Source organism: Rutidosis leptorrhynchoides, chromosome 1, assembly GCF_046630445.1.
Source record: "Rutidosis leptorrhynchoides isolate AG116_Rl617_1_P2 chromosome 1, CSIRO_AGI_Rlap_v1, whole genome shotgun sequence".
Taxonomy (NCBI): domain Eukaryota; kingdom Viridiplantae; phylum Streptophyta; class Magnoliopsida; order Asterales; family Asteraceae; genus Rutidosis; species Rutidosis leptorrhynchoides.
The window spans coordinates 197,085,695-197,108,769 of NC_092333.1; positions in this window are offsets into that span (position 1 = coordinate 197,085,695).

Sequence of the window (23,075 nt, forward strand, 5' to 3'; positions counted from 1 at the left end):
TCGTAAATGACACCTTTTATTATTATTTATAAATAGCTTTACAAATTATTCTGAATATCGTTAAGAGGAATAGATTTTCTCAAATCATAGTGGACCTCTCAACAGAGACTTGTAATCAAAATTCAATGTTTCTGATAATTCAATCATTTAATACATATTTTTTTTAATTTCGTCGAAAATCATATTGAAACAAATACGTTCGTGTAAAGTATTATACGTTTAATACTTTATTAATATTCTAAAGTTATAATATATATATATATATATATATATACATATACATATCTATTTATATATAACGGTTCGTGAATCGTCGGAATTTGGTCGAGGTTATAATGAATGTATGAACACAGTTTAAAATTCTTAAGATTTAACTGAACAAACTTTGCTTATCGTGTCGGAATAATATAAAGATTAAAGTTTAAATTTGGTCAGAAATTTTTGGGTCGTCACAGTACCTACCCGTTAAAGAAATTTCGTCCCCGAAATTTGATAGATGTCGTCATGACTAATAATGAGAATGTTATTATAACGATTATAGAGTTTTATCATGTCCAAGAAGAATGGATAAAATAATTCGATTACTCGATGCGTGTGAGTGAAGTTATCGTAAATGAATGAAATAAGATAATAGTGATTCGTCGTATCTTTTGACGTCATCACGATTGATCTCCGAAAAGAAAATCTTTGTAATCTATATTGGATTTGATTATTCGGCGATTAAGGAAATTATGATCCTCTTCGAATTAATGCGATAATCCATTTCGATTTCTCTGTCGGATATTTCACTATAAATCCACCTCATTTGTTTTCTTACAACTCACACCTTCTAAACTCATATTTTAAAGTATTTGTCAATATGCTTCATCCAGTGCTGATTCTTGATATACTCCTCACTTTCATATCTGTCGTTCTTCTTTTTCATCTGCCTCCAGAAGAATCTATTTACTTCTACTATACTCTTGGTTTTATAGTGTTTTTAGTTCTCTCGTGTCTTTATATTGCTATATGCATTGATATATACGGTTTGTGATTTCTGGGTTGTTGTTGGGTTTTATATCTTCCCTTATATTTCAAAGTCCTTGCTTTTTCTATAATTATTGTCATCCATAGTTAATGCTCTCTTCTATTTGCTATGATTTATACTCCCATTTCTAGTTCGGAGCTTTGTCCTTTCGTTTCTTCTTCTTGCGATTAAGCACCGCTTGTAATGGTCCAGAATTCGCAGATATAAATTTCGGAATGAACATTGTTAATGTTCTAGGAAGAAAATTGTAATGGCACGATCTTGACTTGTCAAATTACCAGAATACCTCGGAAAAGGCCGAATCATCAAGAAATATTTTCTTGATATTTAGAGATCAAAGAGAATACAAGAGTCGTGTAACATAGCACATGATGACGTTATGATCTGTGAATCATCATGTTCCATTTAGAAACTCAGCATGAATTACTGTAATATAATCATGTTGATCAAGTGTCATTATATTATATTAACTCATGCTTCAGCTCCCAACACTTCTTCAAGAATATTCCTATTTTAAACTCGAATATTTCAGAATTTAGAAACTAAAATAGTTTCTTTTATGATATAATACAGATAGCGCGAAGAGGTAAATGATTTCAGATAAGAATAATTATAAAAATATCTTCAGAAGTATGGATGATATTTATAATGAAAGATATGATGATATCTTAGAATGTCTAATATCAGAGGATGATAAAGGATATTGTCCGCAGGGGTTTAGAGTCAGGAGCAAGGTATTCGTTAATGACTTCAGCAAGTACTGAATCATTTGGATTCTTTGAAGGCAGGTTCAGCCTTTGTGATTTGTCCACAGCCTCCTTCATACTTTGCTCAATCCGTTTTCCAGTTCCAAAGCTTCTCTTTTTCTGAGCTTTGCCAATATACTATCCTTTATCATCCAACTTTTTACTGTTAAGGTCGTTTACAGTTTTTGCTGCTTCATCAGCATTTTTCAAAATTTCGAGAACTGGTTCGCAGTTTAGGGTGTTTTTCAGAAATTTCTCATTCAAAGAATGTAAGTCTTGGAGGTAGACGTTGTGTGTATATGTAATTGTTGATGTAGACATGCTGCGAGGTTTCAAAATACTGATTGCTGATTCTCAATAATTGGTATGGTAATTCTTGTTATAAGGTACGAATGAGTATATGATAGGGTTTCGATAATTATAATGATTTTTTTTTTGGAAAGTCAAAGATCAGTGAAGTTGTTGGTAAGTTTATTGCTAATGTGGTGAATATAAACGATTCCCCGGTAACGTTGGTGAAAGGGCAACGTATCTATCGAGGTTATAATAAGACTGTTTTGATTGAGAAGTCGAAGTTGACTTGCTGGAGATGTGACAAAACTGTCTATTTTGAAACGGAATTGAAAAGTTATTTTAGCTAGTAAATGCCAAAGGGTCTAACATGGATACGTGTCGAACTTTGACTTGGGTTTTGAGAGTTTTTCAGGTGTATAACTGTGAGTAACATGTGGTTGGATTATCATCTCGATTGTTCCTTAGTTGAAGTGTCTTCAGGAATTTCGAAGGGTTTGAGCACATATTGTAATCGTTAATACATATGATGTTCTAACACAGTTTTGAAGTCAAATTATAGCTTTGAAAGATATAGGAATCTAAGAGTGATGATACTGGTTATATGTCGAATTGAATTATGCGATTTCAAAATCAGAATATGTAATTGAATTTGAATGAGTATGATTGTTTTAATTTATATGAAAGAATGGATATTGTTGTGAAAGTAGGGAGTATAGTTGATGATTGTTGAATCAGTTTCGAAAAATGTAATATATTAATTGTGAATTTATATATCTCTTGGGTATTACCTACCCGTTAAAAAAAATTTCACAATTAATATTTTGTACAAAAGAAGTTTATTACAGTCTTTATGAAAATATATGTGTATATTTTCTTTAGATGTAATATAGATTTAATGAGTTAATATTAAATTAAACTCATTTGTTTTATGGTTGGAATTAGAATTGAGTAATCCCTAAAACTTTATAAATTGCATAAGTATTTCTTCAATAATATTGAAATTATGAATCATTACTTTGTTATTTGTTGGTTTTCGTGAAATTCTTGTGAACTTCGCAAGGTACGAATGATGTTATTTGAAAAGTTTCGAGTACATCGATGATGAAAGTGTAAAATCAAACATATATTCGAATAATACACTTGATTTATTATGAATTAGATTTTTATTGAATTGAGACAGAGATTGTAATTAACGATGGTTAAGTTGCGGATGAAGGACGTACATCATTGCATATTTGTAATATGAATTAACTGAGTAGTTAAGATTCACACATAATAGCTTAGTACGGGAAGATTTATTATGGTTTAAAAATGTATACATATAAAATATACATATAAATCTTTCGATTGGAAATGAGTTAATACTTCATAACTCGTTGATACAATATATTTGTTGTTGATTCATAATGATGTCCACAATGATTCTTGAACTGACAGAGTTTGTGATGTTACAGGTGCTGTTGATTTTGACGATACTGACGGCACTGACTGTGTTGATGATGCTACGGTCCTGTTGATGTTGTTGGTAAAACAATTCTAGCTTGTAAATCGTACACCATTTTCGATCAAAGTTTCTACTCTACCATCTTCGTTCACTCATCCGATTTACGGTCAGAATTAAATAATCTCTAAGATTTTGGAGATTACATAACTGCCGCAGAGATATCTCTTCAATGAAGTTTATGAATTAATACTTCATCGTTTGTTGTTGTTGATATTCCTGGATATTTACAGGGCGTATGACGTTGATGTTTGAGATACAGATTGTGATGTTGCGGTGTGGGATGTGGATGTTGTTGTTGGTGGTGGTGATGGTACTGTTAGTGTTGCTGATGGTGGTACTGTTTATGCTGCTGGTGCTGCTGCTGGTGTTTGTAACCTTTGCACCATATTCTCCAAAGCCACTACCCGAGCGCGAAGCTCGTTGACTTCTTCTATTACACTGGGGTGATTGTCGGTTCGGACGAACGGATAAATAAAATCTAGAACTTGGTGTAGTATGTAATCGTGACGAGATACTCTAGAAATAAGAGAGAAAATGGTGTTTTGGATAGGTTCGCTGGTAAGTGCTTCAGGTTCTTCGCCAAGAGGGCAATGTGGTGGATGGAAGGGATCACCTTCTTCTTGTCTCCAATGATTAAGGAGGCTATGAACCATCCCCAATTCATCCAGAATAGATGATGACTAATTGGTTGATCCATTCCGGTCACACTGCTTTCGGAACTTGAGTAGGATTCCATTTCGGAATCCGAGGGACTTGAACTAATGACGAATTCCATTTCGTACGATTGAATAAAGAATTTTTCATTATGAAATGATTTTCCGTCTATCGGGTGATATTCTAATTATATAGAGCAAAAGGTTTCATAGATTACAGAGGAATTTACGGAATATGTCAGGCAAAGTTTACAGTAACAGATACGCTAAGATATGAATTAGCAGATACGCTAAGATATGAATTTTGTCTATACACTATTCATGCAATCAATGCAATAAGATGTGTCTAGACTAAGAATGATAAGCAGGTAATTTCCGACAAAAATGATGAGCAAAACTTTTGACATGCAGACACGGTCGAAGTCCAGACTCACTAATGCATCCTAACGACTATCAGTTAGACACACTAATGCAGACCTGGTTTGCTAAGACCACCGCTCTGATACCAACTGTAAGGACCCGTTCATATACATTATAAACGATTCACAATAGTTGATTACATCGTAAGGTATTTGACCTCTATATGATACATTTTACAAACATTGCATTCGTTTTTAAAAGACAAACTTTCTTTAGAACGAAAGTTGACGGCATGCACACCATTTCATAATACATCCAACTATAATTGGCTTAATAATAATCTTGATGAACTCAATGACTCGAATGCAACGTCTTTCAAAATATGCCATGAATGACTCCAAGTAATATCCTTAAAATGAGCTAATGCACAGCGGAAGATTTCTTTAATACCTGAGAATAAACATGCTTTAAAGTGTCAACCAAAAGGTTGGTGAGTTCATAGGTTTATCATAACAATCATTTCAATATATTAATAGACCACAAGATTTCCGTTTATAAATATATGTACACTCGCAAGTGTATAAAAGTATTCTATAAGTTGTAGGCACCCGGTAACAAGCCTTAACGTTCATGTTTTACCCTCTGAAGTACACCAGATCAGGTGTGTTTAAAATAACCTCGAAGTACTAAAGCATCCCATAGTCAAGATGGGGTTTGTCAGGCCCAATAGATCTATCTTTAGGATTCGCGCCTACCGTACATAGACAAGTAGTTTAATGTTACCAAGCTAAGGGTATATTTCTGGTTTAAACCCACAGAGAATTAGTTTTAGTACTTGTGCCTATTTCGTAAAACATTTATAAAACAGCGCATGTATTCTCAGCCCAAAAATATATATAAAAAGGGAGTAATGAAACTCACAATACTGTATTTCGTAGTAAAAATTCATATAACGTCATTTAACAAGTGCAAGGTTGGCCTCGGATTCACGAACGTATCAATATTGAGATTTAATATTGCAGGAAAGTACGTAGACGCAACGGAGATAATAAACACTAGATTGACCTCACGAGCATACCCATGAACCATACCCATTAACTCCATAGCTATAACCTATAATTTCCTTAGCTTCGACTCATTAAAAAAAACTATTCTGAAATCACTCGGACAGCACTCCGTCGTAATATTTTATGTATACTAATAATATCTTGAAATAATACAGAGCAAATATATATATATATATATATATATATATATATATATATATATATATATATATATATATATATATATATATATAAATCGATTGAGAGAGTTTAGAGAAATATATTTTCAAGTTTCTATGAAATAATGAAACTTATTGAATTCTATTTATAATAGATTTTTGAATTATTAAAGTGAATTATTAAAGTATGAATTATTAAAGTGAATTATTAAAGTATGAATTATTAAAGTGAATTATTAAAGTATGAATTATTAAAGTGAATTATTAAAGTATGAATTATTAAAGTGAATTATTAAAGTATGAATTATTAAAGTGAATTATTAAAGTATGAATTATTAAAGTGAATTATTAAAGTATGAATTATTAAAGTATGAATTATTAAAGTGAATTATTAAAGTTTGAATTATTAAAGTATGAATTATTAAAGTTAAAGTAAAGTAAAAGTAAAGTAAAGCTAAAGTTAAAGTATAGTAAAAGTATAAAAACTATGTATGTATAATACGCATATAAATATATATAATATTAATTTAAATCGTTATATATATTTAATGAAATAAAATATAAATATCGTTATATTTATTATACTGGTTAAGTAATGAGTTGTCAAAAGTGATTCTAGATATTTATAAAAGTTATATACGTTTTAATAATAAAGTTCTTTTTAAACTGAAAACGTCTTTGTACGTTTGAAAATAGATTAATAGAATATTATGGAAACCAATTCTCCACTAACTTTTGTCTAACTTTCGTAAATGACACCTTTTGTTTTTATTTATAAATAGCTTTACAAATTATTCTGAATATCGTTAAGAGGAATAGATTTTCTCAAATCATAGTGGACCTCTCAACAGAGACTTGTAATCAAAATTCAATGTTTCTGATAATTCAATCATTTAATACATATTTTTTTTTAATTTCGTCGAAAATCATATTGAAACAAATACGTTCGTGTAAAGTATTATAAGTTTAATACTTTATTAATATTCTCAAGTTATAATATATATATATATATATATATATATATATATATATATATATATATATATATATATATATATATATATATATATATATATATATATATATATATACATATCTATTTATATATAACGGTTCGTGAATCGTCGAAATTTGGTCGAGGTTATAATGAATGTATGAACACAGTTTAAAATTCTTGAGATTTAACTTAACAAACTTTGCTTATCGTGTCGGAATAATATAAAGATTAAAGTTTAAATTTGGTCAGAAATTTCCGGGTCGTCACATGGCCGTTGGGGAAGCCTGAACTCTTGGATGGCCAATATACATGCCTTCTCGGCAGCATTCAATCTCGTAACCTTATTGGCTCCCTTCTTTACATTCACCACCCATTCACAAAGACCGACAAACCGTGCCAGTAGCTCTTTGCTCTCGACAAAAAAGGAACGACTCTCGCCATTCTTTCAAAGAGCTATCCATGTCACCGGTAAAATTGAAAAACGCTCTTCGCTTGATGGAAAACCATCCAATCTCAGACCTCGAGACGGTGAAACAATATTGAAACATGCGAATGGTCGGGAGTATGTGATAGTGGTTAAGATATATCTCCCACATTACCAACTTTTGGTACACATGAGGGTGTAGCTAGGCAGGCGCTATCCCATAGTGCGTAAAGAATTGGTACATAAACTCAGAGTAGGGCAACCAAAAGTTGCCCATGGTAATAGCTGCGCCATACATGGTGACCATGTTCGTTGGAGGCTTATGGGCTCAATGAAATGCATCAGGAACCCTCAAAATATAACTGGCCAAAAAAGGGTACTTATTTACTAATTCGTCGAGGTATTCATCACATACTCAACTCATGATGTCGTTAATATTTATGAAAGCCCTAGATGATGACTCAGGAGCATCTACGCTAGTAGATGTGGAAGACTGATCCGCCATATATACGTAAATACAAAAGTACAAACTAACAGGAAAAAGAAGATAAAAGAAGATAAAAGGGGTACCTTTTTCGTGAAAAAACAGTTGTTTTTTTAAGAAGAAATGATTGAAGATATGAAGGCTGTAAAAAGTGAGACGAATGGGAAAAGGTGGCAATTTATAGGTTTCAAACAACTAGATCCAATGGTTTAGATTGAAAGATGGATCCCTAAAGGTAATGATTAAAGATACAAAAAGGTGTTCCTTGAAATTCGTTCCAAATAGTTGAAAAATGGAAGAAAAAAAACAAAAAAAGGGGGCATGTCTTCAAAAATTGTGTTTTCAAAGTGTCAAGCATTTAATACACATCCAATCAGAAACGCAGGCTCATTGATAAAGGTAACCGTTCTGGCTACCATCATTAAACTGGGGGGACTTGATGATACGCATAATGATCCGTCTCAGAAAAGCACTAGTTAGCAGCATCTTGGCTAGGGTTTACCCATTATAAACCATCCCAGAAAAAGAACATCTTCCCGGCCTCATCTCGGTAACCTGGTCAGAAGGTTACTTATGCACACACCCGGGAAGTATCAAGCCAGACAAATATAGGCGGGACGCCACATAAAGATCCAGCCCGGGGAAGTATGCAGGCTACCGGAACCACCTAGTCGAATGCAAAGGCATTGAGAAGACAAGAGCTATATTAACACATAAATAGGCCTGCCGATAAACCAGCAATAATCTTGCCCGGTCGTAACACTACCATGTAGGAACACGATGTGTCAAAAGTATGTACATTGGTGCTTAACTTATCTTTCAACTTTTAAATTTATAAAACCTTTATTATTACACTTTAACACCCTAACGATCAACAAAACCCGATCAGATGTAGTATTTTAGGTTATCGTCCCAAGAGAGCGTAGATGCGGATAAGAGTTGTTTTATTTAAATAATTTAATTCTTATTAAAGAATTAAAGATAGATTTTTAAGTCTTTTGTAGGATAGATTCTTATCTCTTAGGAAAGAGATGTTTTAAAGATAAAGAAGAAATAAAATAAAACAAAGAATTGAAGATTCAAAATAAACAGATAAAAATAAAAGCAATTACATGAACAACTAACTTATACGGAATCATATTAAGCAAGTTTCATAACTTATATTAACACAAATCGGAATAATAATCATAGACCAACTATTATCCCTTTATATGTTAAGCTAAGTGTAGCATATCATTCAACAAGTAGGACTTTAAAGCATATGCTAGACACGTGATGTGCATGACTAACATCTCAATTCTTCATGTTCAATTAAATTACATGATACATATCAATCTTGTGATGAGGATCAACATGCAAATATACTGGCAATTATATAAGCTATTAAACACCAAGTAGATAAACTCAAGTTACTAGCTAAAATCAATTGCTACTATGTTCTCATGCAATCATTAATTAAACAAATCCAAAAGAAGGTTCTTCGATTAAGCCTAACAATATCAAACTCTATTATATAAGCGTAATTCCAATTAAACAAGTTTATCACTATTAAGCTTTTTAGACTAGTTGCATGCAATTCAATTTGACAAGTTTGATGGAATAGATCTAAACAAGTAGCATGAATCAAATAATAGATCTTCGGATCAAGTACTAATCAATTCTAGAATCATCTTATTTAATCATTAAGCATGGCAAACAAGTATATTTATGCAAAACAGATTCAAAACAGTTCAAATATCATTACAGAAACTCGACCATACAGATATGGAAAAGAACCAGAAACTGTACAGATAAAGCATATGAAGCTGGCGGCTTTGTTCCAGTCAAGCCGGTGGCTTGGACTGGTGAAGCCGGCGGATTCATCTAATTCCCAGATGAAGTACATTTTTCGTCCATGTAACCACTATGAACGTTTAGTTCATAGCAGAAGACGAACAGAAACGATTAAAGTAAATAAAATAGACTAAACAATAAAGTAAAGATATAATCATACCTTAAATAGGTAGATGAAAAGAACTTTAATAATTAACTTGAATGATTTTTGATTACAATGAAAAGTAAACCTAATCTAAGGGTTTTAGAGAAAACCCTAAAAGAAAAAGGAAACCAAACTGAATTGTATTGAGTTGTACATTGAAAACTGTAACATGACCCATCTATTTATACTGTTTAAAATCGGTGGCCAAGCCAGCGGCTTCAGGTGAAGTCGGCTGCTTCCTTGAGTCGGTGACTTCTTTTGCAAGTAAACCTTGATCCGCAAGCACAAAACGTGCAACTGTCATAATTAAGCCGGCGGCTTGGTAGCAGGCTGACGGCTTCAGTGATCAGGCAAATCTTTCTGATTTTGTTCCCATTTTTACTTGAACTTGGTCGACAAGTCGAGAAACCGTGTCCATTAGGCCGGCGGCTTTAGGATGAAGCTGGCGGCTTCATCTGCTTTTTTGCTTGGTCAACAAATTCATCCAATTCTACAGCAATTCAAGAACATTCTGACGTATTCAACCCTAAGCCGGCGGCTTCCTTGACTCCATGTCGGCGGCTTCATAGCATTTTCTGCAGTTTTCTTTGTTTTTGTGTTTAATACGTTGATAAAATCATTAGAATTACCTTTTTTCTCATTTTACCCATTTTAGTGTGTTTTAGGATTAAAATAACCTTAAAGTACTAAGATAACTCCTCAAAATGTTATAAAAAAAACTTTATAATTTAGGAGTTATCAAATTTCCCACACTTAAACTTTTACTTGTCCTCAAGTAAACCTTATAAATCATATTACTTTGAATGGGTATACAGTTAAAGTAAAATTGCAAAGTCAAAAATATGTCTTAATAAGAAGTCAGTTTTTTATTATTTGTAAGAACTAGTCTGAACCAGATCAGGGATTACAAGTAGTCCTAATATTTATTAAGTCAAATTTATACAAGTTGGTCATCATTGGACTCTTTTGTTTTCTAACTAGAGCTTTAAAAAGTGTATGGTTCTCATTGGAACTCTTTTCTTTAGTTGACCTTCATTGGGCTCTTTTAAATTTTCATTTGTTTTGCTTCCATGTTCAGCATTTAGCTTTACACTTGGCAATTTTTCTAAATTGGCCCTTATTTGGACTCTTTTGCTGCCTTAGTGGTCCATGCTTATTATGATATATGGTAGTGGCTATAACTTTGCAATCGTTTCACAATTTTTGGCTTTTAAATTCTTTTCTTAAACAAGTAATCCGATCTCGAAAATGAGAGTAGTTCTATTATTTCTTTTAAGATTAAATTAGTAAAAAGACATAAGTTTGACTAAGAATTTATACTTACTAAAAAAAAACTTTAATTTATAACATTTTTCAACTTTTTCGGGAAAATTACAGCATCTTTTAATCTTTTTAAGTGAGTAATCACTTTCCTCCCCACACTTTGATTATGCAATGTCCTCATTGCATTTATAATAAAAGATAGAAATAAATGAAAGACATAATTGTAATTTAAGGGAAATAGTGATGTTACTTGATTGTAGGATCATAGAATGATTGCGGAGCACTTTTGCGGACTTCTTTTGAATTGAATATAAATAACTTGACAAGATATTAAATAATGCAAAGTATAACACAAACATAATATTTTATTAATAACTTTCATCACTTAAACAATTTAACATTTAGGAGATATATTGCTCTTACATTCATAACTAAATAAGTAACCAAATAATAAAACACTTAGAAAAATATAATATTAATATACATATATAGGGATATGTAGTTTTGATTACAGAGTCGGTTGCGCGACTTGTTTTTCTGACGGAATCACTCCTTAGGCTTATTTTCCCCACACTTATTCTTCTCATACTCATTTAACATCTTAATTTGTTGCAAGAAATTCAATGTGGTGTCAAGACCTCTACGAAATGACATTTCAAATGTGACATTTAACTCATGGATTTGTTTTCTCACTTCAGTGCAAAGCTTATATTGCTCTTTTATGAATTCAGTCACTATTTTGTCAACGGTAAGCTTATCATCATCCTCTTTATCAATTTTAACCATTTTCACATTTGAGCGAGGAACTTTAGATCTCGAGACTAACGGAATAGATTCAAATATAGCACCATAATGAATGATTAACGTATTATTAGCATAGTTAATGGTGGCACGAGCAGTAGCTAGAAACGGAGACCCTAGGATTAAAGGATTTATCGGATCTTCTTTCATGTCCATAACCACGAAATCAATTCTATAGAAAGCATAATCGGCGATAACTTCAACTTGTTTAACAACCCCGAACGGTTCATGTAAATGACTATCAGCAAAGCACACATTCCCTATTTTAGGTTACAACGATGGCAATCTTAAGTAATTGTAAACGGAGAATGGCATAACATTAATGCTAGAACCAGTATCAGCTAATCCAATAATAGGAATGGGACCACGAAATAAGCAAGGGATTTGGAATTCTACTGGATTAGTGCGCATAACAACAGGAATTTCAGGTGATGCATATGGGTCTATCGGATCAATTGTGAATGAATAAAGAGGGCGGAAACCTTCTTTTCTTCTTTCTTCCAACTGTTTCATAGTATCAGCTAACCAATCATCTTTATTTTCACACTCTGATTTTTCAGATTTTTCACTAGTAACTTCATCACTTTCATCAACCTTTTTATCAACTTCTTCTTCTTCTCATCAAATAACTCATGCATAAAGATTACCTCATCACGATCAAGACCTCGAACTTTAGCATCTTTTTACTTATCTTCTTCATTAGAAGTCAACTTTTTTATTTTTTTGATCATATTCTTCCTCTACCATTTCAAACTCCCATAATACCTCAAACCAGGTTCATAAATATCAACCTTATTTACTTCTCTAATCACATTCACCTTTTTAAAATGAACTTCTTTAGAAACTTCAGATTCTGCAGGAACTTTACCCTCGACAAGTTTGAACAACTTAACAACATTGTGTTCTAAGTTTTGAATGGACGCTTGATGATTATTTTTCACTTGGGAAAGTTGAGCCTTTATGTTATCATTAGCTTCATTTTGATTCTTGATGAAAGTTAGGATGCTTTCTTCAAGATTAGACTTCTTGTCTGTTTGAGCATTAGAAGATGAATTTGGAATGAAGGGTGCTCTAACAGAAAAGAAACTAGGTGGATTTTTATTATTAGTAGGATAAGGTGTATTATAATTATTACGGTAGTTTGGGTTTCCTTGATATTGATTCACGTAAGAAACATTCTCAACTTGCTCCATAGTAAGACTAGCAACACAATCTTTAGTAGCATGAGGACCTTGACATTTTTCACAGCCTACCTTCATCATATGCATTTCTTTGGTAAGCTTTTCAATTTGCCATCTCAGATTACCCAACTGCACATTCATAGCTTTAACCATATCTTCAGAATCATAACTAACAGATTTTACCGAACGAGAAATGTCTAAGTCTTGATGCCATTCATGGGAATGAGCAGCCAACTTATTGATTAATGTTTCAGCTTCTTTGGCAGTTTTACTCATGATGTTTCCTCCAGCAGATGTATCAATCTCTCTTCTTGTAGCAATATCACAACCTTTATAGAAAGTAGTTACCTTTTTAAATTTATCCAAACCATGTTGTGAACAACCTCTAAGAATTTAGCCAAATCGTACCCAAGCAGAATAAAGAGACTCATTAGTTTTCTAACGAAAATTAGCAATTTCAGTTTGAAGGGTGACAGTTTTTGATGCGGGAAAGAATCGAATTAGAAATTTTTCAACCATAGTATCCCAACTAGTAATATCTCCTTCAGGTAACGAGTTTAACCATTCTTTAGCTTCATCTTTTAGTGACCATGGAAAGAGACGAAAATAGATGACATTACTTTCCACATTATTAATGTTAAACAGATTACAAATATCTTTAAAATTCCGAATGTGAGCATTAACATCTTCCTTTTCAGTTCCCCTAAATTGGTTATCCTTAAGCAAATGAAATATAGGACCTTTAATATCAAAGTTTTCTTTTATAACAGGCTGAGTAATAGCGTGACCTAATCCTTCGTAACCCGCTTTCATTAACACTTCCATTGAATCAGTAGTCATTTTAATTTCTAAACCAAAAAGAGATCCCAAATTAGAATCAGGACTAGACGGTGGACTAGATAATGAATCATCATTAGAAGTAGTTCCTTCATTGAAATTTAATTTCTTAACAATATTCGAATCCTTAGAAGGTTTAAATAATATATCGGGATTTGGTAACATGTCTTGCAAGACGAGTTTCTTGGATTGGGTATTCATGTGATCTAAAATCATAAAAAGAAATATTTTAGGAGAAAATATTTTAAACCTAAAAGGATATATATAATTTAATTTTAAATTTATTCTAATTATTTTTCTAATATTTATGAAGTATTTTTCTAATAACGAGGCTCTATTGAGTTGACAGCAATCGTTGATTTATTGGCGACTTGACTGACTCTTAGAGCCTAAATTAAATTCCAGGCATGATTTAAAACCCATGGAAATTTGATTCTACCATTTTCATGGCATCTACTTATTTTTATTTTATTATTTTTTATTTTTTTTAAAAACTTTTCCTACTTAAAGGCCGGAGGTCCTCTCGGAAGCAATCTCTTTATCCGTCGAATAGAGAGAGGGATGACTTTCTCTACTTTTGAGAGTTTTTCACTCTGGGTGGAGAAATGACTTGTCTTTATTCTCGGATAGGAGAAGGATTGTCTACATCTCACCTCCCCCATACACCACTCATGTGGTATTGAGTTTTGTTGTTGTTGTTGTTAGTATATTAATAAATTTTAAATTGATAAATATAATAATAATGATTAATGACATAATGAATAATATAAATATTAAATAACAACTTTTATCGTATAACAATGAATAATCAAACATATAAGGCCTATTGAATCTTTCAATACTTAAGTGACCCGTCAGCGTCTTAGGTTCGAGCATGAGCCTTTAAATCGGAACCCTGGCAACCCTCCCCTAAAGGAAGACAGTCATCACCTGTTTTCAAGAAATATCAATAACCAAAGTATATCCAGTTTTCGTATTTACCACGCTCCCCGGCTGCCAAAAAGTTGATGTGTCAAAAGTGTGTGCAGTAGTGCCTAACTTATCTTTCAACTTTTAAATTTATAAAACCTTTATTATTACACTTTAACACCCTAACGAGCAACAAAACCCGATCAGATGTAATATTTTAGGTTATCGTCCCAAGAGAGCGTAGATGCGGATAAGAGTTATTTTATTTAAATAATTTAATTCTTATTAAAGAATTAAAGACAGATTTTTAAGTCTTTTATAGAATAGATTCTTATCTCTTAGGAAAGAGATGTTTTAATGATAAATAAGCAATAAAATAAAATAAGGAATTGAAGATTCAAAATAAACAGATAAAAATAAAAGCAATTACATGAACAACTTATACGGGAATCATATTAAGCAATTTCATAACTTATATTAACACAAAGCAGAATAATAATCATAGACCAACTATTATCCCTTTATAGGTTAAGCTAAGTGTTGCATATCATTCAACAAGTAGGACTTTAAAGTATATGCTAGACACGTGATGTGCATGACTAACATCTCAATTCTTCATGTTCAATTCAATTACATGATACATATCAATCTTGTGATGAGGATCAACATGCAAATAGACTGGCAAATTATATAAGCTATTAAACACCAAGTAGATCAACTCAAGTTATTAGCTGAAAGTCAATTACTACTAAGTTCTCATGCAATCATTAATTAAACAAATCCAAACGAAGGTTCTTCGATTAAGCCTAACAATATCAAACTCTATTATATAAGCGTAATTCCAATTAAACAAGTTTATCACTATTAAGATTTTTAACCTAGTTGCATTCAATTCAATTTGACAAGTTTAATGGACAAGATCTAAACAAGTAGCATGAATCGAATAATAGATCTTCGGATCAAGTACTAATCAATCCTAGAATCATGTTATTTAATCATTAAGCATGGCAAACAAGTATATTTAAGAAAAACAAATTCAAAACAGTTCAAATATCATTACAGAAACTCGACCATACAGATCTGAAAAATAACCAGAAACTATACGGATAAAGCACACGAAGCCGGCGGTTTTGTTCCAGTTAAGCCGGCGGCTTGTACTGGTGAAGCCGGTGGCTTCATTTAATTCCCAGATGAAGTTCAGTTTTCGTCCATGTAACCACTATGAACGTTTAGTTCATAGCAGAAGACGAACAGAAATGATTAAAGTAAATAAAATAGACTAAACAATAAAGTAAAGATAGAATCATACCTTAAAAAGGTAGATGAAAAGAACTTAAATAATTAACTTGAATGATTCTTGATTACAATGAAAAGTAAATCTAATCTAAGGGTTTTAGGGAAAACCCTAAAAGAAAAATGAAACCAAACAGGATTGTATTGAGTTTTACATTGAAAACTGTAACAGGAGCCATCTATTTATACTGCTTAAAATCGGTGGCCAAGCCGGCGGCTTCAGGTGAAGCCGGCTGCTTCCTTGAGTCGGTGACTCCTTTTGCAAGTAAACCTTGATCCGCAAGCACAAAACGCGTAACCATCATAATTAAGCCGGTGGCTTGGTAGCAGGCCGACGGCTTTAGTGATCCGGCCAATCTTTCTGATTTTGTTTCCATTTTTACTTGAACTTGGTCGAGAATTCAAGAAATCGTGTCCATTAGGCCGGCGGCTTTTGGATGAAGCCGGCGGCTTCATCTGCTTTTTTGCTTGGTCAACAAGTTCATCCAATTCTACAGGAATTCTAGAACATTCTGGCATATTCAACTCTAAGCCAGCGGCTTCCTTGACTCCATGTCGGCGGCTTCATAGCCTTTTATGCAGTTTTCTTTGTTTTTGACCCTGTTTGATACATAACTTTGATAAAATCATTAGAAGTACCTTGTTTTTTTTTTTCATTTTACCCATTTTAGTGTGTGTTAGGATTAAAATGACCTTAAAGTACTAAGATAACTCCTCAAAATGTTATCAAGAAACTGTATAATTTAGGAGTTATCAGAACACTTGGAATAAACGTCAGGCAAAACCTCCTTGCCTGGACAAAGAGCAAGACATCCACCCGTCACAACCTAGACGGGTCTACCACACTCTTGGAACTACCACGTCTTCCTGGCTTAGGTGTCTAGTCCCGGGACAAGCACGTTGTTTAGGAACAAGCACGTCATCCCGGAATAAGCACACCTCCCCGGAACAAGCACGTTGTCCCGGAACAAATGCATCATCTTGGAACAAGCACATGATCCCGGAGCAAATATACGAACATGCTACATGCCACGTCAGCCCATGAATCTAGAAAAGTTTGTTAGGATCTGCTTGTTATTCCCATGAAAGGGACAGGTGCCACGTCAACCCTCGAAAATAACAAAGTTTGTTATAACCATGAAAGGGACATGTGCCATGTCACCATTCCCTTATAACATCTATAAATACATAAACAAGATCATTCATTCACCAACACTGGATGCATTAATGTTACTCTGCCCAAATCAATTACAGTAACATCTCTCCAGTCAATAACACAATTTCAATAAAGATTTCGGTCGATATCGGAATTAATCTCCACTCTAAGATATTAACTTGCTCGATTCTGATTGAATAAGGTTAATCTCATCGATTATTTTACGCCCTTGAAATCCAGATTTCAAATCGGGGTTCGCACAGTTATTGGAGTTAAAACATTCGATCCATTCTTTTTCCCAAATCAAGCACTCAAACCCGAAATCTATTCCACAAGAATGATTTTGGTTTGATCAGTACACGAACTGAATTCAACTTGGGCAGCTGCTGAATGTTGACATTCCTATTCTTTAGCCTTGCTGACCACCTCTGAGGTGCAGGTACTTCCTTCGGCATGATAGAATCCATTTGTTTAGCTTCCTCTACGTGGGGGGTTTTGGATGGTATTACTAGGCAATCTTCCTTGTGGCCTAGTCTCAAGTTGTTGTGATAACTGTCCGAGCTGCAAATCCAGACTTATCAGTAGTGCGAATTGATTTTTCATGAGTGCCTCCATCTGATCTTGTCTAGATGCAGTTCTCTGATTCAGCTGGTGCTGTCCTTGAATGAACTGGTGCAACTGATCTTCAGTACTCAAGTTGGTTGCTTTCGTAATTTGGTTAGCATGAAGGTTTTCTTCGGGTGCTGGTCCAGTAAGAGCTAATGGTTGATCGTATGTTAATTACTGTTCAGGGTAAGGTCGTTGTCAGAAACGAGGTTGGAACAATTGATTGTTCCTTTAAAATTGGTTATTCGTGGTTTGGTTATATCCAGGGTTTTATGGACGGGCAGTGTATTGGACGTAATAGACTGATCCGTTAGGGTTATCGTACTTAACTTGGTAATCTTCAATAGGTTGCGGGTTGGTACAGTTTGTACATGCCGGAGCCTGATTAACCTACTGTGGTTGCGTCTTCAATTCTCTAAGTTGTTTGGCTAGAGATTCCATCTTATCCGTGAGGGATTTAATGGCCTCTGTTTGATTGTTAATGCGGAGAGAGGTGCAGATAATGAAAGGCTTTCACCACTGTTCCAATCATGATGATGCATTGTCATATTTTCGAGCAATTCCCATGCTTCGTCTGCTGTTTGATTCATCAGATTCCCTTGAGCTGCTGCATCGATCTTCATCCTGTGATTTACCGTAAGACCATTGTAGAAGGTGCAGATTTGGGCTGACTTCTCCAACTGGTGGTTCGGGCATTTCTTCAGTAAGGTTTTAAATCGCTCCCATGTGGTGTACAAAGATTCATCATAACTTTGACGAAAGGTAATGATGTCTTTTAAGCTTGGTTTGTTTGGATGGAGGGAAATATTTGGTTAGGAATTTGGTAGCCATTTCCGTCTATGTGGTGATGGAATCGTTCTCCAGTCCTTCAAACCATGTCTGCGCATGATGAGTGAGAGAATAGGGGAACAAGTATAGCCGGACTATATCTTGACCCACTCCTTGCTACTTGTAGGAGTTCGAAAGAGAGATAAATTTATCATGGTGAGAGTTAGGATCATCGTTTGGTAATCCATGAAATTGACAGCTGTTTTGGATAAGCTGCACAATATGATGTTTTAACTCGAACGAGTGACCTTTGATCTCTGGATATCTGATCGGTCCTCCTTGACCTTCAATCGAGGGTTTGGTATTATCTGCAAGGGTGACTCGTATCGCCATTGGATTGGGCTCTCCGAGTCTTCTCTCCTTACGTACTTTAGATATAATAGATTCCGGATCAGGTGTAGATAGCAACGGTCCTGCTCTGGATCAAGTGTGGGTCATACACTAGCTAGGTATGGCGTAAATTTTAGATAGAGAATCCAAAAAGAATTCTAGAAAGGTCCAATTGTATCTAAGCTAAGCTAGTCCTAAGGTTAATCTAAACTTAGCCCTAAACTTAATCAATCTAATCTAAGCTATAGTTAGTTCTATAGGTATTCCTAAAGCAATCTAAGCTAAACTAGGGTTAGTTATTTTTGGTTGGTTTAATTTTTGGTACTTGCTGTAGATTCCCCTGCTACTTCGACAACAGAGTTTCGCACAACCGTATTTATCAGACTACGTGGCCAGGCCGACTTACAGAGAGGCTGGATCCTTTTGGTTCTAATATAATTGGAGACTGTTCAGAAAATCCAACAACCAAGTTCATGTATAATAGTCTTTCTTAGACACCACTCAAAGTCTTAAAACATAATTGGTTGAAACAATAGTATCTGATAACAGTGATCCCCGACAGTGGCACCAAAAACTTAGGTTCCTTATTGATGTGGCCAAAATGGACGGTTATGTTTTAGTGTGCAGTGTCGTCGGGCCGCACAGCTGTCGGTCGAGGTCTCCCAGCAGTACCCATGTTTTAATTTTATAAGGCCGGAGCCTAAATATACTACTCCTTAGGGTGAGTAAGGGAAGTATGACCTACAGTCATTTTTAAAGAAGTCTACATACCTAAAACCTGACAAAAATAATTAACATGGAGTAGTTGTGTTTCTATTTTGGGTTTTCTAATTTTCTAAAGAATAAAGTAAATACATATAGGTAAAATTTGTATTTCAAATAAGGTTAAAGATGTACATGCTATGATTTCGTTAGTTATGTTGCTGAGCTGTGTAGTGACGGCTCATGAATAGTTGATAACCCTTTACTCATTATATTGGTCCTACCGTCCCTGTCGGAGGACTGACATGTCACTTGGCATAATGTATGCGATAGGCTTGAAGATTTTGAATGGGCAGCAACGCCTCTTCCCTCGACGCTAGAGTAACACAGCTACTTGTTAACACTAGACGGCTCTTTTATTATGAGCGACCCGATAAGGCAGCGTTAATATCTATCCACTTGGCCCAAACTTTCTTAAACATAAGCTAAAGTAGAGGGTATCCCTTATCCGAGAGACATGATACGTTTCCGATGCTTTTGTTAACGATTGGTTTATAAAGATCAATTAGGTCCTTATTTAAAAAAATCAACCATAAAGGAATGGCATGGCCAGACAGTAGTCACCATGTGAACATTTGGTTATCCTAACGATTTCAATCCTTTATGGGTTTAAACAAACAGTTCCTATTACTAAAGAATCCCTTAGACGGAGTGCAATGTCTGAGACAGTGTTATGTGCAATGTACTCTTCAACAGTGAGGTCGTTACCATGGCCATACATAGCAGAGGTATAGAGTACTACAACTGTTGTGCCTCCTCGATATACGTACTATGTTTATATGCGTAGTAACTACTCTAGCATAGCCTGAGGCTGGCCTTGTACTCCTATAGGGTTTCCATTACGAAAGAACCTCTGTCGGAATCCGTAGGGTAGGTTGTCTTACTAAAACCATTGTGCCTCTGACAAACGCTCTATGTATCCGGCAGCGGTATCTTACCAAGGGGTGACACAGATAATGTACTCTAAATCGGTGTTCGCGACTTCCCAATAACAGAGCTGATAACCACGTTCGATTAGTCGGAAAAGCGATTGAGTTTAATCATAATCAGAAAGCATCTCAACAGTATCTCATTACCCAATTTTTATATTCAGACAGCGTAACAACTACATCACAGCATGCAGAAAATATAACTACTCGTTAATCATGGTAATAATATCATCTATCAAGGTAATAAAAGACATTATAACAAGATAGAGGAAAGATAAAAGTACCAGTATATTAATCGAGTTCCGAAAGTACAAAAGTGACAACTCCGACTCTAGACAGCTTCTTAGTACAATCTTCGGCGTTCGCCTCCGGGTACTTAATTTCCCGCTCGGAGGTGAGAAGGCCTCGAAAGACTATTCTTGAACTAGACTAGAAAACTAAACTAAATTTGAGAGTGATTCGAAGAATGAAGAGTGGAGAGTGTGTTGAAATGGAGACAATTGAGCTTTATTTATACTAAATCCTGGCCTGGCAGGCCGTCCATGGCAAGTGCTTTGATTTGAAGGCAACCCGTTTGATCAGCCCGTTTAACTGGCAGGCCATTTTCAATTAGGCAGGCCGTCCACATAGTCTGGCAGGCCGTTTTTCTTTCTTACTGGCAGGCCGTTTTTTTGAATGTTTTATGATATATTTTTTTTTCGTTTTCGCTTTAGATTCTTCATTTTAAGTCCGTTTTCGCTGATTCTTTTTGCATTGCCATCGTAATTACCAAATACACCAATCTAAGCAAAAAGATGCATATTTTGGTAATAAAGTAGATTACTTTGTTAAATATGGGCCTGATATCGTGGGTAAAAACATGACTTTTTATCCGATATCAAGGAGCTAACCTTTTTGCTTCGAAAAAAGGGGGAGAAAGTTATGGGTATAAGTGATGTTAACACTTGTGCGTATTTATAGATAAATGTCCACCATCACTTATGTGTTTATCATCATCAAAAAGGGTGAGAATGTTGAGTAAGAATGTTGGTTTATGCTTAACGATAATATTAATCTAACCAACGTAAAAAAGTGTTTTGATGATGACACATGCACATAAGTAAAAGTGATGGTAGATATCTTGACATAAATATACAAGTTCACTAATCCACACTTACTCTAGAAAAAGACAAAACCAAATGAATCTTAGAGTGAAAACATTATCGAAAACAAAAAGAAGATAAAACTCAAGTGCCACACGGTTTGGATCCATGATCGACCGCAGGTCAGACCGTGGAAGTCCTGTACCCTGGTTTATGAGAAACCAGGTACACGGTCGACTTCACGGCTGATCGTAGATCGACCGCAGTACGTTCTGTCTAAATCTCTTGATAAATAAAGTTTGACCACTTCGGGGCATCTATAATTCAAGAAACCTGTTTTAACATGCTTAGAATAGTTGCCCTCTTCATATCCAAAAGAGTTTTGATCACTAGAATGCTAATCTTGGTTAATCACACCTAATGGCATCTTAATGACATTTTAGCCTTGATTAAGGATAACACATAAGTGCAGGATAACTTGTGCTCCTAAAATGTATTTAGACATACTTAGGATGGTCATCAAGTCCCAACCAAGAGTTGCTCCTTCCTTGTAAATGTATTGGACATTAATGTATTCTTATACATTAATCTTGCAAAATGCCACATTGCAAGTAAACTTACGTAGCCTTTGTATAGTGTTATGTCTTCACTATATGTTTAATCCTAGATTAATTACTAAGTGATTTCTTGCTAATCATTGCATGAGTATTACTTGACTACTTGCCATTATTACATGAGTATTACTTGACTATGTGCTAAATGTCAACTTGCTAGTAGTTACTTAATATATGTGAATGAACTTTGTCTTGCTATAAGCTATAAGTTAGAAAATTACAAATGTATGCTTAGTCTACCCATATGCATTAAGTGTAACTTGGTTGATAACAATGGATAAGTCATAATTAAATGGTCTTAGGTGCTTAAAGAATTATCTTCTCTACCCCTTACAAACCATGTGGCTTAATGCCACATGGCACCCATTCCAATAATTCAGTTTCAGCCTATCCAAATGCCATCTTCTTATTGGTCAATTCGTAACACCTGTCCCACCCTTATGATCTGCCACGTGTCCAATTAAAAAAAAAAAAAAAACCATCGGTAATAGGATACAGAATAACAAAAACAAACTACGGGTTGGGTAGTTACGCTCATTTTTTAGGGTTTCCCAACAAAAATTCACTCCATACCTTGCTCTGATTTTCTCCCAAATTCGCCAACACTAAATCGATGACTAACAATTATCACTGTTTTCAACCTGTAATCCTTAATCGAAACTCTTATATGGTTGTACTTTCTATTTCTTCTGTAGCGATTATCATCGTCATCTTCATGCATCGATCATGTAACGTCTCTGTCTTATGTGATATTTGTTCAATGATTATTCAATTCATATGAGTAACAACAGG